General features: G+C 45.1%; 1 protein-coding gene across 3 annotated transcripts in view; it reads right to left on the reverse strand.

Annotated features, from left to right (window-relative positions):
* LOC106561641 (contactin-1a) overlaps nt 1–15366 on the reverse strand; it is a 174769-nt gene that overhangs the window by 143384 nt on the left and 16019 nt on the right. The window contains exon 1 of one of the 3 annotated variants that reach the window (XM_082957410.1): nt 10444–10531. The exons of the other annotated variants lie outside the window; for them this stretch is intronic. The gene's annotated coding sequence lies outside the window, so the exon portion shown is untranslated. Of the gene's footprint in view, nt 1–10443; nt 10532–15366 lie in introns of those variants that run through there. 3 annotated transcript variants of the gene reach the window in all.

Raw genomic sequence — 15366 nt, forward strand, 5'->3', positions numbered from 1 at the left:
CGAAGGTAGTGCACTATACAGGGCTCTGGTCGAAGGTAGTGCACTATACAGGGCTCTGGTCGAAGGTAGTGCACTATACAGGGCTCTGGTCGAAGGTAGTGCACTATACAGGGCTCTGGTCGAAGGTAGTGCACTATATAGGGAATAAAGAGCCATTTGGGATGCACAAACTGTGTCAAATCACCATCCTTCTGATTCTTGCAGTTTAAATAGAACCAAACTAAAGTAGGTTAAGGGATGTTTTACACACTATTCTGCTTCACTAGAGACAGATGGGGTTTTGTTGAGTGTCTAGGACATTTCCTCTGAGACACATACTGTATACTGCTGCAGCATGGGTTCCAATCAGACACACTGCTACACTCTCACATCTATCTATCTATCTATCTATCTATCTATCTATCTATCTATCTATCTATCTATCTATCTATCTATCTATCTATCTATCTATCTATCTATCTATCTATCTATCTATCTATCTATCTATCTCTCGCTCTCTCGCTCTCTCGCTCTCTCTCTCGTTCTCTCTCTCGCTCTCTCTCTCCAATAGTGCAGATCCCCATATTGCCACTAGGATTGTCCTCCTGTCCCCATGCTCTGTGATATTAGAGAGAGGCATCATCAGGAAGTGAACAGATAATGATGTCAGAGGAGATACCCATCTCACTACCAACAGTCTAGTCTCCACCACACACACACACACACACACACACACACACACACACACACACACACACACACACACACACACACACACACACACACACACACACACACACACACACACACACACACACGTCTCCACCAGAAAAATCCAGCATCGGCAGCAGTAAATAACAATAGCGAGGCCATATACAGGGGGTACCGGTACAGAGTCAATGTGGAGGCTATATACAGGGGTACCGGTACAGAGTCAATGTGGAGGCTATATACAGGGGTACCAGTACAGAGTCAATGTGGAGGCTATATACAGGGGGTACCAGTACAGAGTCAATGTGGAGGTTATATACAGGGGGTACCGGTACAGAGTCAATGTGGAGGTTATATACAGGGGGTACCGGTACAGAGTCAATGTGGAGGCTATATACAGGGGTACCGGTACAGAGTCAATGTGCGGGGCACCGGTGTCGAGGTAATTGAGGTAATATGTACATGTAGGTAGAGTTATTAAAGTGACTATGCATAGATAATAACAGAGAGTAGCAGCATCGCAGCAGCGTAGAAGGGGGGGGCAATGCAAATAGACTGGGTAGTTATTTGATTAGCTGTTCAGGAGTCTTATGGCTTGAGGGTAGAAGGGGGTACCGGTACAGAGTCAATGTGGAGGCCATATACAGGGGGTACCGGTACAGAGTCAATGTGGAGGCTATATACAGGGGTACCGGTACAGAGTCAATGTGGAGGCTATATACAGGGGTACCAGTACAGAGTCAATGTGGAGGCTATATACAGGGGGTACCAGTACAGAGTCAATGTGGAGGTTATATACAGAGGGTACCGGTACAGAGTCAATGTGGAGGCTATATACAGGGGGTACCAGTACAGAGTCAATGTGGAGGTTATATACAGGGGGTACCGGTACAGAGTCAATGTGGAGGCTATATACAGGGGTACCGGTACAGAGTCAATGTGCGGGGCACCGGTGTAGAGGTAATTGAGGTAATATGTACATGTAGGTAGAGTTATTAAAGTGACTATGCATAGATAATAACAGAGAGTAGCAGCATCGCAGCAGCGTATAAGGGGGGGGGGGGGCAATGCAAATAGACTGGGTAGTTATTTGATTAGCTGTTCAGGAGTCTTATGGCTTGAGGGTAGAAGCTGTTTAGAAGCCTCTTGGACCTAGACTTGGAGGTAGCAGAGAGAACAGTCTATGACTAGGGTGGCTGGAGTCTGAACATTTTTAGGGCCTTCCTCTGACACCGCCTGGTATAGAGGTCCTGGATGGCAGGAAGCTCAGCCTCTGTGATGTACTGGGCCGTACGCACTACCCTCTGTAGTAGAGGTCGACCAATTAATCGGCATGGCTGATTAATTAGGACCGATTTCAAGTTTTCATAACAATTGGTAATCTGCCTTTTTGGATGCCAATTATGGTCGATTACATTGCAATCCACGAGGAGACTGTGTGGCAGGCTGACCACCTGTTACACGAATGCAGCATAAAAAGGACCTTGTGGCTGCAAGGAGCCAAGGTAAGTTGCTAGCTAGCATTAAACTTATCTTATAAAAACAATCAATCTTCACATAATAACTAATTAACTACACATGGTTGATGATATTACTAGGTTAACTAGCTTGTATATAATATATATAATATAATCAAAGCGGTGCCTGTTAATTTATCATCGAATCACAGCCTACTTCAACTTCGCAAAACGAATGATGATTTAACAAAAGCACATTCGCGAAAAATGCACATTCGTTGCACAAATTGACCTAACCATAAACATCAATGCCTTTCTTAAAATCAATACACAGAAGTATATATTTTTAAACCTGCATATTTAGTTAAAAGAAATGCATGTTAGCAGGCAATATTAGCTAGGGAAATTGTGTCACTTCTCTTGTGTTCAGTGCAAGCAGAGTCAGGGTATATGCAACAGTTTGGGCCGCCTAGCTCGTTGCGAACTGTATGAAGACAGGATTTCTTCCTAGCAAAGACCGTAATTAATTTGCCAGAATTGTACACAATTATGACATAACATTGAAGGTTGTGCAATGTAACAGCAATATTTAGACTTAGGGTTGGCACCCATTCGATAAAATACGGAACGGGTCCGTATTTCACTGAAAGAATAAACGTTTTGTTTTCAAAATGATAGCTTCCGGATTTGACCATATTAATGACCAAAGTCTCGTATTTCTGTGTGTTTACTATAATTAAGTCTATGATTTAATATTTGATAGAGTGATCTGACTGAGCGGTGGTAGGCAGCAGCAGGCTCGTAAGCATTCATTCAAACAGCACTTACTGCGTTCGACAGCAGCTCTTAGCAATGTTTGAATCACAGCGCTGTTTATGACTTCAAGCCTATCAACTCCAGAGATTAGGCTGGCAATACTAAAGTGCCTATAAGAACATCCAATAGTCAAAAGTCTATGAAATACAAATGGTATAGAGAGAAATAGTCGGCGTGTCATAATTCCTATAATAACTACAACCTAAAACTTCTTCACTGGGAATATTGAAGACTCATGTTAAAAGGAACCATGTTCTGAGCAAGGAACTTAACATATTGCACTTTTACTTTCTTTCTTCCGTGTTTTTGCATTATTTAAACCAAATTGAACATGTTTCATTATTTATTTGAGACTAAATTGATTTTATTCATGTATTACTGTAATTTCCGGACTATTAAGCGCGCCTGAATATAAGCCGTACGCACTGAATTTAAAAAAAATATATATTATTTTGAACATAAATAAGCCGCACATGTCTATAAGCCGCTGGTGCATACCGGTACATTGAAACAAATTAACTTTACACAGGCTTTAACGAAACACGGCTTGTAACAAAAATAAATAGGCTTTAACAAAACACGGCTTGTAGCAAAAAATTAAAAAATTAGCAGTAAGCTTTAGTTGTCTTTTTGCACTGAGTCAATTCCTCACGCTGCTGTTTCCAACGTCTTATCATCGACTCATTAAGACCAAGCTCCCGTGCAGCAGCTCTATTTCCTTTTCCAACAGCCAGATCAATCGCCTTCAACTTGAAAGCTGCATCATATGCATTTCTCCATGTCTTTGCCATGATGAGGGTGACAAAATGACTACCATAATCAGTATGATGGGAAGTTTGAGAGCGGTCGATTTAATCTAAACAGTAAACAAAAAAGTTGTTTGACCTTAACCCGTTCGGCAATTTCATTGGTCTAATGAAAGCTTCATGCCGCCAAAAAACTGAGCACGTCACAGAATGTGTTTTTTTTAGAAAAAAAAAAATTGAAAGCGGGAAAAATCCATATATTAGCTGCGTCATTGTTTAAGCCGCGGGGTTCAAAGCGTGGGAAAAAAGTAGCGGCTTATAGTCCGGAATTTACGGTTTATTAAGTTAAAATAAAAGTGTTCATTCATTATTATTGTAATTGTGATTATTACAAATATATATATATATATAATCGCCCGATTAATCGGTATCGGCTTTTTTGGTCCTCCAATAATCGGTATCGGTATCAGCGTTGAAAAATCATAATCGGTCGACCTCTACTCTGTAGTGCCTTGCAGTCGGAGGCCGAGCAGTTGCCGTACCAGGTAGTGATGCAACCCGTCAGGATGCTCTCGATGGTGACGCTGTAAAACCTTTTGAGGATCTGAGGATCCATGCCAAATCTTTTCAGTCTCCTGAGGGGGAATAGGTTTTGTCGTGCCCACTTCACAACTGTCTTGGTGTGCTTGGACCATGTTAGTTTGTTGGTAATGTGGACACCAAGGAACTTGAAGCTCTCAACCTGCTCCACTACAGCCCTGTCGATGAGAATGGGGGCGTGCTCGGTCCTCCTTTTCCTGTAGTCCACAATCATCTCCTTACTCTTGATCACGTTGATGGAGAGGTTGTTGTCCTTGCACCACACGGTCAGGTCTCTGACCTCCCACTATAGGCTGTCTCATCGTTGTCAGTCATACCACTGTTGTGTCATCAGCAAACTTAATGATTGTGTTGGAGTTGTGCCTGGCAGTGCAGTCATGAGTGAACAGGGAGTACAGGAGGGGACTGAGCACGCACCCCCGATAAGACGGCAGCCATCCCCTCCGGCGCCATCATTCAACATCCTTATACCGCTTACAGTACAGTGAGTCAGTACATACTGTAGTCTACATAGTGATTCCCCAGGAGTCAGTACAAATTGTAGTCTAAATAGTGATACACAGTGAGTCAGTACACACCGTAGTCTACATAGTGAGTAAGTACATATTGTAGTCTACATAGTGATACACAGTGAGTCAGTACATACTGTTGTCTACATAGTGATACACAGTGAGTCAGTACATACTGTTGTCTACATAGTGACACACAGTGACTCGGTACATATTGTAGTCTACATAGTGATACACAGTGAGTCAGCACATACTGTAGTCTACATAGTGACACACAGTGAGTCAGTACATACTGTAGTCTACATAGTGATTCCCCAGGAGTCAGTACATATTGTAGTCTACATAGTGATACACAGTGAGTCAGCACATACTGTTGTCTACATAGTGACACACAGTGACTCAGTACATACTGTAGTCTACATAGTAATACAGAGTGACTCAGTACATACTGTAGTCTACATAGTGATACACAGTGACTCAGTACATACTGTAGTCTACATAGTGATACACAGAGAGTCAGTACATACTGTAGTCTACATAGTGATACACAGTGACTCAGTACATACTGTAGTCTACATAGTGATACACAGTGACTCAGTACATACTGTAGTCTACATAGTGATACACAGTGAGTCAGTACACACTGTAGTCTACATAGTGATACACAGTGAGTCAGTACATACTGTAGTCTACATATTGAGTCAGTACATACTGTAGTCTACATAGTGATACACAGTGAGTCAGTACATACTGTAGTCTACATAGTGATACACAGTGAGTCAGTACATACTGTAGTCTACATAGTGATACACAGTGAGTCAGTACATACTGTTAGTCTACATATTGAGTCAGTACATACTGTAATCTACATAGTGATACATATCGAGTCAGTACATACTGTAGTCTACATAGTGATACACAGTGAGTCAGTACATACTGTTAGTCTACATATTGAGTCAGTACATACTGTAATCTACATAATGATACATATCGAGTCAGTACATACTGTAGTCTACATAGTGATACACAGTGAGTCAGTACATACTGTTAGTCTACATATTGAGTCAGTACATACTGTAATCTACATAGTGATACATATCGAGTCAGTACATACTGTAGTCTACATAGTGATACATATTTGATTCCAATTTGTGAGGGAAGGTGAAACGGGTGGGCAGAGAGTTGGATGCCCCCCACAGGATGGTGAAGCACACAGAATCTGTAGTGAAGGCGTTCAGGCTGTATGACAGACTGGCTTGGTTATTTCTAACTATAAGACCAGTAATGACAGTGAATGGAGGAGAGGGCACAGAGAGGTGAGGCAGGTGGGGTAGAGACGGGGGGAGACGGGAGGAGGAGACGGGGGAAGAGACAGGTAGAGATGGGTGGAGGATACGGTGAAGGAGATTGGTAGAGTCGGGGGAGGGAGACGGGAGGAGACGGAGGAGGAGACTGGGGAGGTAGATTGGTAGAGACGGGGGGAGGAGACTGGGGAGGAGTCGGAGGAGGAGACTTGTAGAGACGGGGGGAGGAGACTGGGGAGGAGTCGGAGGAGGAGACTTGTAGAGACGGGGGGAGGAGACGGAGGAGGAGACTTGTAGAGACGGGGGGAGGAGACTGGGGAGGAGTCGGAGGAGGAGACTTGTAGAGACGGGGGGAGGAGAATGGGGAGGAGTCGGAGGAGGAGACTTGTAGAGACGGGGGGAGGAGACTGGGGAGGAGTCGGAGGAGGAGACTTGTAGAGACGGGGGGAGGAGATGGGGGAGGAGACGGAGGAGGAGACTAGGGAGGTAGATTGGTAGAGACGGGGGGAGGAGACGGGGAGGTAGATTGGTAGAGACGGGGGGAGGAGATGGGGGAGGAGACGGGGGAGGAGACGGGGAGGTAGATTGGTAGAGACGGGGGGAGGAGATGGGGGAGGAGACGGGGAGGTAGATTGGTAGAGACGGGGGGAGGAGACGGGGAGGTAGATTGGTAGAGACGGGGGGAGGAGATGGGGGAGGAGACGGGGAGGTAGATTGGTAGAGACGGGGGGGGAGACGGGGGAGGAGACGAGGAGGAAACTAGGGAGGTAGATTGGTAGAGACGGGGGGAGGAGACGGGGAGGTAGATTGGTAGAGACGGGGGGAGGAGATGGGGGAGGAGACGGGGAGGTAGATTGGTAGAGACGGGGGGAGGAGACGGGGAGGTAGATTGGTAGAGACGGGGGGAGGAGATGGGTGAATCCACGCTGGCTGTTAACTCCTACACACATCTCCACAGTCACACTGTAGCATACACACAGTCACACTGTAGCATATACACAGTCACACTGTAGCATACACACAGTCACACTGTAGCATACACACAGTCACACTGTAGCATATACACAGTCACACTGTAGCATACACACAGTCACACTGTAGCATACACACAGTCACACTGTAGCATACACACAGTCACACTGTAGCATACACACAGTCACACAGGTCCTTACAGCAAGTTGGACGGACACAGCAAAGAGTACTGCATCACACAGACACACACACAAACACACACACACACACACACGTTAATATGTGCAAACACACACACTTCCTCAAACATAATCATCTCTGAATGTGAGTATGATGTTTCACTCAACTATAAGTCTGACTCATCATTATTGTAATGGGCTCATAGCAGACAAGGATGTTTGATGTTGCATGGCTGTAATGTTAGAAATTCATCTCCAGGCAACTTGCCGTTGCTAACTAAATATGCAATTAATATGAACAGCAGCATGCATTTGCAGAATTCAAAAGACAATTTTTCCGACTCCAAAACGGAAGAAAGGAAATGTCTTCAGGCAGTAATGAATAGGTTTTTGAGCACTGCATTGTAGTAATGTCAGAATAACTCACTTTGAACGATGTGGGCGGCACAGATTAACTGTATGGTGATATAGTTAGATGGAGAGAGAAAAATATCAAATGTCTCTCTGTGGCAGGGGCATTCATGTGCTGTAGTGTTTCAGTAGGGATTTGTGAAGATGTGCTATGGCATTATGACACAGTAAGATTACGTCACAGACGGCCAACCAATCCTGGCCCAGATGTGACTCCATCACTCTAGCTAATGTCCTGTTGTTCTGTTGTGACCCGGCCTGACTCATCATTCTAGCTAATGTCCTGTTGTTGTGACCCGGCCTGACTCCATCACTCTAGCTAATGTCCTGTTGTTCTGTTGTGACCCGGCCTGACTCATCATTCTAGCTAATGTCCTGTTGTTGTGACCCGGCCTGACTCCATCACTCTAGCTAATGTCCTGTTGTTCTGTTGTGACCCGGCCTGACTCATCATTCGAGCTAATGTCCTGTTGTTCTGTTGTGACCCGTCCTGACTCCAGCACTCTAGCTAATGTTCTGTTGTTGTGACCCGGCCTGACTCATCATTCTAGCTAATGTCCTGTTGTTCTGTTGTGACCCGGCCTGACTCCATCACTCTAGCTAATGTCCTGTTGTTCTGTTGTGACCCAGCCTGACTCCATCACTCTAGCTAATGTCCTGTTGTTCTGTTGTGACCCGGCCTGACTCCATCACTCTAGCTAATGTCCTGTTGTTCTGTTGTGACCCGGCCTGACTCCATCACTCTAGCTAATGTCCTGTTGTTCTCTTGTGACCCGGCCGGACTCCATCATTCTAGCTAATGTCCTGTTGTTCTGTTGTGACCCGGCCTGACTCATCATTCTAGCTAATGTTCTGTTGTTGTGACCCGGCCTGACTCCATCACTCTAGCTAATGTCCTGTTGTTCTGTTGTGACCCGTCCTGACTCATCATTCTAGCTAATGTTCTGTTGTTGTGACCCGGCCTGACTCCATCACTCTAGCTAATGTCCTGTGGTTCTGTTGTGACCCGGCCTGACTCCATCACTCTAGCTAATGTCCTGTTGTTCTCTTGTGACCCGGCCGGACTCCATCATTCTAGCTAATGTCCTGTTGTTCTGTTGTGACCCGTCCTGACTCATCATTCTAGCTAATGTTCTGTTGTTGTGACCCGGCCTGACTCCATCACTCTAGCTAATGTCCTGTTGTTCTGTTGTGACCCGGCCTGACTCCATCACTCTAGCTAATGTCCTGTTGTTCTGTTGCGACCCGGCCTGACTCATCATTCTAGCTAATGTTCTGTTGTTCTGTTGTGACCCGGCCTGACTCATCATTCTAGCTAATGTCCTGTTGTTCTGTTGTGACCCGGCCTGACTCATCATTCTAGCTAATGTCCTGTTGTTGTGACCCGGCCTGATTCATCATTCTAGCTAATGTCCTGTTGTTGTGACCCGGCCTGACTCATCATTCTAGCTAATGTCCTGTTGTTCTGTTGTGACCCGTCCTGACTCATCATTCTAGCTAATGTCCTGTTGTTGTGACCCGGCCTGACTCATCATTCTAGCTAATGTCCTGTTGTTCTGTTGTGACCCGTCCTGACTCATCATTCTAGCTAATGTCCTGATGTTGTGACCCGGCCTGACTCCATCATTGTAGCTAATGTCCTGTTGTTCTGTTGTGACCCGGCCTGACTCCATCACTCTAGCTAATGTTCTGTTTTTGTGACCCGGCCTGACTCCATCACTCTAGCTAATGTCCTGTTGTTCTGTTGTGACCCGGCCTGACTCCATCACTCTAGCTAATGTCCTATTGTTGTGACCCGGCCTGACTCCATCACTCTAGCTAATGTCCTGTTGTTCTCTTGTGACCCGGCCTGACTCCATCACTCTAGCTAATGTTCTGTTGTTGTGACCCGGCCTGACTCATCATTCTAGCTAATGTCCTGTTGTTGTGACCCGGCCTGACTCATCATTCTAGCTAATGTCCTGTTGTTCTGTTGTGACCCGTCCTGACTCATCATTCTAGCTAATGTCCTGTTGTTGTGACCCGGCCTGACTCCATCATTCTAGCTAATGTCCTGTTGTTCTGTTGTGACCCGACCTGACTCCATCACTCTAGCTAATGTCCTGTTGTTCTGTTGTGACCCGGCCTGACTCCATCACTCTAGCTAATGTCCTGTTGTTCTGTTGTGACCCGGCCTGACTCCATCACTCTAGCTAATGTCCTGTTGTTCTGTTGTGACCCGGCCTGACTGCAGCCAGGGGGCCACATCAATCCAAATGGCTCTGCTATTGAGTCAAGGACAAACATTTCTTTACCTTCCTTTATCCACTCTCATTGCGTATGCAGTGAGAGGCTGGTGGTGGCGTTTCAGACCCTTGAGAGTGGATCCAGTGGGAAACTCTTAGGGTAGGTAGCGTGAAACTGGAACCCAAACTGTTTGCGGAGGCTCGCCTACATCGAATGCTAATGCGGCACACATCAATGGGCTCTTCTAAGGCCCAATTCTGCCAGGGGGCCCCGCGGGCCAGGGACATCAAGAAGCAGCCAGCAGAGAGACAAGCTCTACACAAACACAAAGCAGCAGCAACACAGTGCAGGTCCACACAGCCCACGGCCGGGACCGAGATACCAAGTAGCAGCCAGCAACAAGCACTTCACAAACACATAGCAGCAGCACAACACAGTGCACAGCCCTTCAGCACTGGGACAGCAGCCACAGGACAGGAGCTGGATCGATGGTTTTACTCACGGTTAAGCTGTTGATCGGTGGTTTTACTCACGGTTAAGCTGTTGATCGGTGGTTTTACTCATGGTTAAGCTGTTGATCGGTGGTTTTACTCACGGTTAAGCTGTTGATCGGTGGTTTTACTCACGGTTAAGCTGTTGATCGGTGGTCTTACTCACGGTTAAGCTGTTGATCGGTGGTTTTACTCATGGTTAAGCAGTTGATCGGTGGTTTTACTCATGGTTCGTGGTTAAGCTGTTGATCGGGGGTTTTACTCACGGTTAAGCTGTTGATCGGTGGTCTTACTCATGGTTAAGCTGTTGATCGGTGGTCTTACTCACGGTTAAGCTGTTGATCGGTGGTTTTACTCACGGTTAAGCTGTTGATCGGTGGTTTTATTCACGGTTAAGCTGTTGATCGGTGGTCTTACTCACGGTTAAGCTGTTGATTGGTGGTTTTACTCACGGTTAAGCTGTTGATCGGTGGTTTTATTCACAGTTAAGCTGTTGATCGGTGGTCTTACTCACGGTTAAGCTGTTGATCGGTGGTTTTACTCACGGTTAAGCTGTTGATCGGTGGTCTTACTCACGGTTAAGCAGTTGATCGGTGGTTTTACTCATGGTTCGTGGTTAAGCTGTTGATCGGGGGTTTTACTCATGGTTAAGCTGTTGATCGGTGGTCTTACTCACGGTTAAGCTGTTGATCGGTGGTCTTACTCACGGTTAAGCTGTTGATCGGTGGTTTTACTCATGGTTAAGCAGTTGATCGGTGGTTTTACTCATGGTTCGTGGTTAAGCTGTTGATCGGGGGTTTTACTCATGGTTAAGCTGTTGATCGGTGGTTTTACTCATGGTTAAGCTGTTGATCGGTGGTCTTACTCATGGTTAAGCTGTTGATCGGTGGTTTTACTCACGGTTAAGCTGTTGATCGGTGGTTTTACTCACGGTTAAGCTGTTGATCGGTGGTTTTACTCACGGTTAAGCTGTTGATCGGTGGTCTTACTCATGGTTAAGCTGTTGATCGGTGGTCTTACTCATGGTTAAGCTGTTGATCGGTGGTCTTACTCACGGTTAAGCTGTTGATCGGTGGTTTTACTCCCGGTTAAGCTGTTGATCGGTGGTTTTACTCACGGTTAAGCTGTTGATCGGTGGTCTTACTCACGGTTAAGCTGTTGATCGGTGGTTTTACTCACGGTTAAGCTGTTGATCGGTGGTTTTACTCATGGTTAAGCTGTTGATCGGTGGTTTTATTCACGGTTAAGCTGTTGATCGGTGGTCTTACTCACGGTTAAGCTGTTGATCGGTGGTTTTACTCACGGTTAAGCTGTTGATCGGTGGTTTTATTCACAGTTAAGCTGTTGATCGGTGGTCTTACTCACGGTTAAGCTGTTGATCGGTGGTTTTACTCACGGTTAAGCTGTTGATCGGTGGTCTTACTCACGGTTAAGCTGTTGATCGGTGGTTTTACTCATGGTTAAGCTGTTGATCGGTGGTTTTATTCACGGTTAAGCTGTTGATCGGTCGTCTTACTCACGGTTAAGCTGTTGATCGGTGGTTTTACTCACGGTTAAGCTGTTGATCGGTGGTTTTATTCACAGTTAAGCTGTTGATCGGTGGTCTTACTCACGGTTAAGCTGTTGATCGGTGGTTTTACTCATGGTTAAGCTGTTGATCGGTGGTTTTACTCACGGTTAAGCTGTTGATCGGAGGTTTTACTCACGGTTAAGCTGTTGATCGGTGGTTTTACTCACGGTTAAGCAGTTGATCGGTGGTCTTACTCACGGTTAAGCTGTTGATCGGTGGTTTTACTCATGGTTAAGCTGTTGATCGGTGGTTTTACTCACGGTTAAGCTGTTGATCGGTGGTTTTACTCACGGTTAAGCTGTTGATCGGTGGTCTTACTCATGGTTAAGCTGTTGATCGGTGGTCTTACTCACGGTTAAGCTGTTGATCGGTGGTTTTACTCCCGGTTAAGCTGTTGATCGGTGGTTTTACTCACGGTTAAGCTGTTGATCGGTGGTCTTACTCACGGTTAAGCTGTTGATCGGTGGTTTTACTCACGGTTAAGCTGTTGATCGGTGGTTTTACTCATGGTTAAGCTGTTGATCGGTGGTTTTATTCACGGTTAAGCTGTTGATCGGTGGTCTTACTCACGGTTAAGCTGTTGATCGGTGGTTTTACTCACGGTTAAGCTGTTGATCGGTGGTTTTATTCACAGTTAAGCTGTTGATCGGTGGTCTTACTCACGGTTAAGCTGTTGATCGGTGGTTTTACTCACGGTTAAGCTGTTGATCGGTGGTCTTACTCACGGTTAAGCTGTTGATCGGTGGTTTTACTCATGGTTAAGCTGTTGATCGGTGGTTTTATTCACGGTTAAGCTGTTGATCGGTCGTCTTACTCACGGTTAAGCTGTTGATCGGTGGTTTTACTCACGGTTAAGCTGTTGATCGGTGGTTTTATTCACAGTTAAGCTGTTGATCGGTGGTCTTACTCACGGTTAAGCTGTTGATCGGTGGTTTTACTCATGGTTAAGCTGTTGATCGGTGGTTTTACTCACGGTTAAGCTGTTGATCGGTGGTTTTACTCACGGTTAAGCTGTTGATCGGTGGTTTTACTCACGGTTAAGCAGTTGATCGGTGGTCTTACTCACGGTTAAGCTGTTGATCGGTGGTTTTACTCATGGTTAAGCTGTTGATCGGTGGTTTTACTCACGGTTAAGCTGTTGATCGGTGGTTTTACTCACGGTTAAGCTGTTGATCGGTGGTTTTACTCACGGTTAAGCAGTTGATCGGTGGTTTTACTCATGGTTCATGGTTAAGCAGTTGATCGGTGGTTTTACTCATGGTTAAGCTGTTGATCGGTGGTCTTACTCACGGTTAAGCTGTTGATCGGTGGTTTTACTCACGGTTAAGCTGTTGATCGGTGGTTTTATTCACGGTTAAGCTGTTGATCGGTGGTCTTACTCACGGTTAAGCTGTTGATCGGTGGTTTTACTCACGGTTAAGCTGTTGATCGGTGGTTTTATTCACGGTTAAGCTGTTGATCGGTGGTCTTACTCACGGTTAAGCTGTTGATCGGTGGTTTTACTCACGGTTAAGCTGTTGATCGGTGGTTTTACTCATGGTTAAGCTGTTGATCGGTGGTTTTACTCATGGTTAAGCTGTTGATCGGTGGTTTTACTCATGGTTAAGCTGTTGGAAGGTAAAGAAATGAAGAGTGAGAACTCAAGTGTTCTTCTACCTTAGTCATTAACACTCTTTCTGGCCCTCATCCCCTCTCTCTCTCTCTCATTCTCTTGCTCTCCCTCTTTTCCTCATTCCCTCTTTCAATCTCCCACACGCTCTCTCTTTCTCAAGCCCCCCTCTCTCTCTCTCTACTCACTCACTTCCTTTCTCGCTCCTTTTCTCTCTCTCTCTCTCTCTCTATTTCTCTCTGGCCCTTATCCTACTCCTCCCTCTCTCTCTCTGGCCCTGATCATCTTTTGCAAACTCAATCTCTCTCTCTGCTGCTCTGTTCTTTCTCTCCCTGTCTGATTCTTCTCAACCAAGCATTTGTACAACATCATAGCTCATTTAAAGGAACACAGGTGAATTCTAAATAAGTGTTAAATCAATAACGACCCAATGTTGGTCGTGACTTTCGCAATTCAAAATGACAGTAATAAACATTAGCCCTGGCCTGGTCCTTTGTAGTACACAATGTGATCACAACCTCCATCACATCGATTCAACTGAGCACCACAACAACCTCTCACTGAAGAACAATGTGATTGAATGCTGAACGTTTTCAGAATGATCAAATAGCACAGTGTAGAAACACCTCTCCAAATGATCCAAACCTTTCATAAACAATAGAAATACAGGAGTAATATGAATATTTATGGAGGTAATCTTGTTAAGATGGGGAATCTAATAATGCACAGCTGGCTCCAGATGAAGAGAGCAAATTACCATGGTAGAACAATACACAGGCTTTTATGAATAATGGGGATAGCAGAGGGACTCGCAGGGCAGAACCTGAGTTCAAATACTATTTCAACATTATTTCATATACAGATGAAGTCGGAAGTTTACATACACTTATTAAAACTCTTTTTTCAGCCACTCCACAAATGTCTTGTTAACAAACTATAGTATTGGCAATTCGGTTAGGACATCTACTTTGTGCATGACACAAGTCATTTTTCCAACAATTGTTTACAGACAGATTATTTCACTTATAATTTACTGTATCAAAATTCCAGTGGGTCAGAAGTTTACATACACTAAGTTGACTGTGCCTTTAAACAGCTTGGAAAATTCCAGAAAATGATGTCATGGCTTTAGAAGCTTCTGATAGGCTAATTGACATCATTTGAGTCAATTGGAGTTGTACTTGTTGATGTGTTTCAAGACCTACCTTCAAACTCAGTGTCTCTTTGCTTGACATCATGGGAAAATCAAAAGAAATCAGCCAAGACCTCAGAAAAAAATTGTAGACCTCCACAAGTCTGGTTCATCCTTGGGAGCAATATCCAAACGCCTGAAGGTACCACGTTCATATGTACAAACAATAGTATGCAAGTATAAACACCATGGGACCACGCAGCCGTCATACCGCTCAGGAAGGAGACGCGTTCAGTCTCCTAGAGGTTTTAAATAGTATTTGAACCCATGACTGTTTCTGAGTGAGGCCCATCTCTCTGTCTGAGAGTGAGTGGTGTTTGGGCTATGCTTCCCATCCTTGCCAGGGATATTGGGATTTCTGGGTTTTAAATGCACTTCAGTCTGCCTGGAGCCAGTAGGAAGGTAAACCATTGATCCTTAAACAAGAAAGGGAACACAGGATGTTTTAAATGTATAATGAGGCTTCCTCCAAGAGCAGTATTCTGTCCATCTCTGTGTTCCACACACACACACACACACACACACACACACACACACACACACACACACACACACACACACACCTTTGCCTGTTGGCTGCAGGGCTGGTACTGC

Source organism: Salmo salar, chromosome 10 (assembly GCF_965601325.2).
Source record: "Salmo salar chromosome 10, fSalSal1, whole genome shotgun sequence".
Classification (NCBI taxonomy): Eukaryota; Metazoa; Chordata; class Actinopteri; order Salmoniformes; family Salmonidae; genus Salmo; species Salmo salar.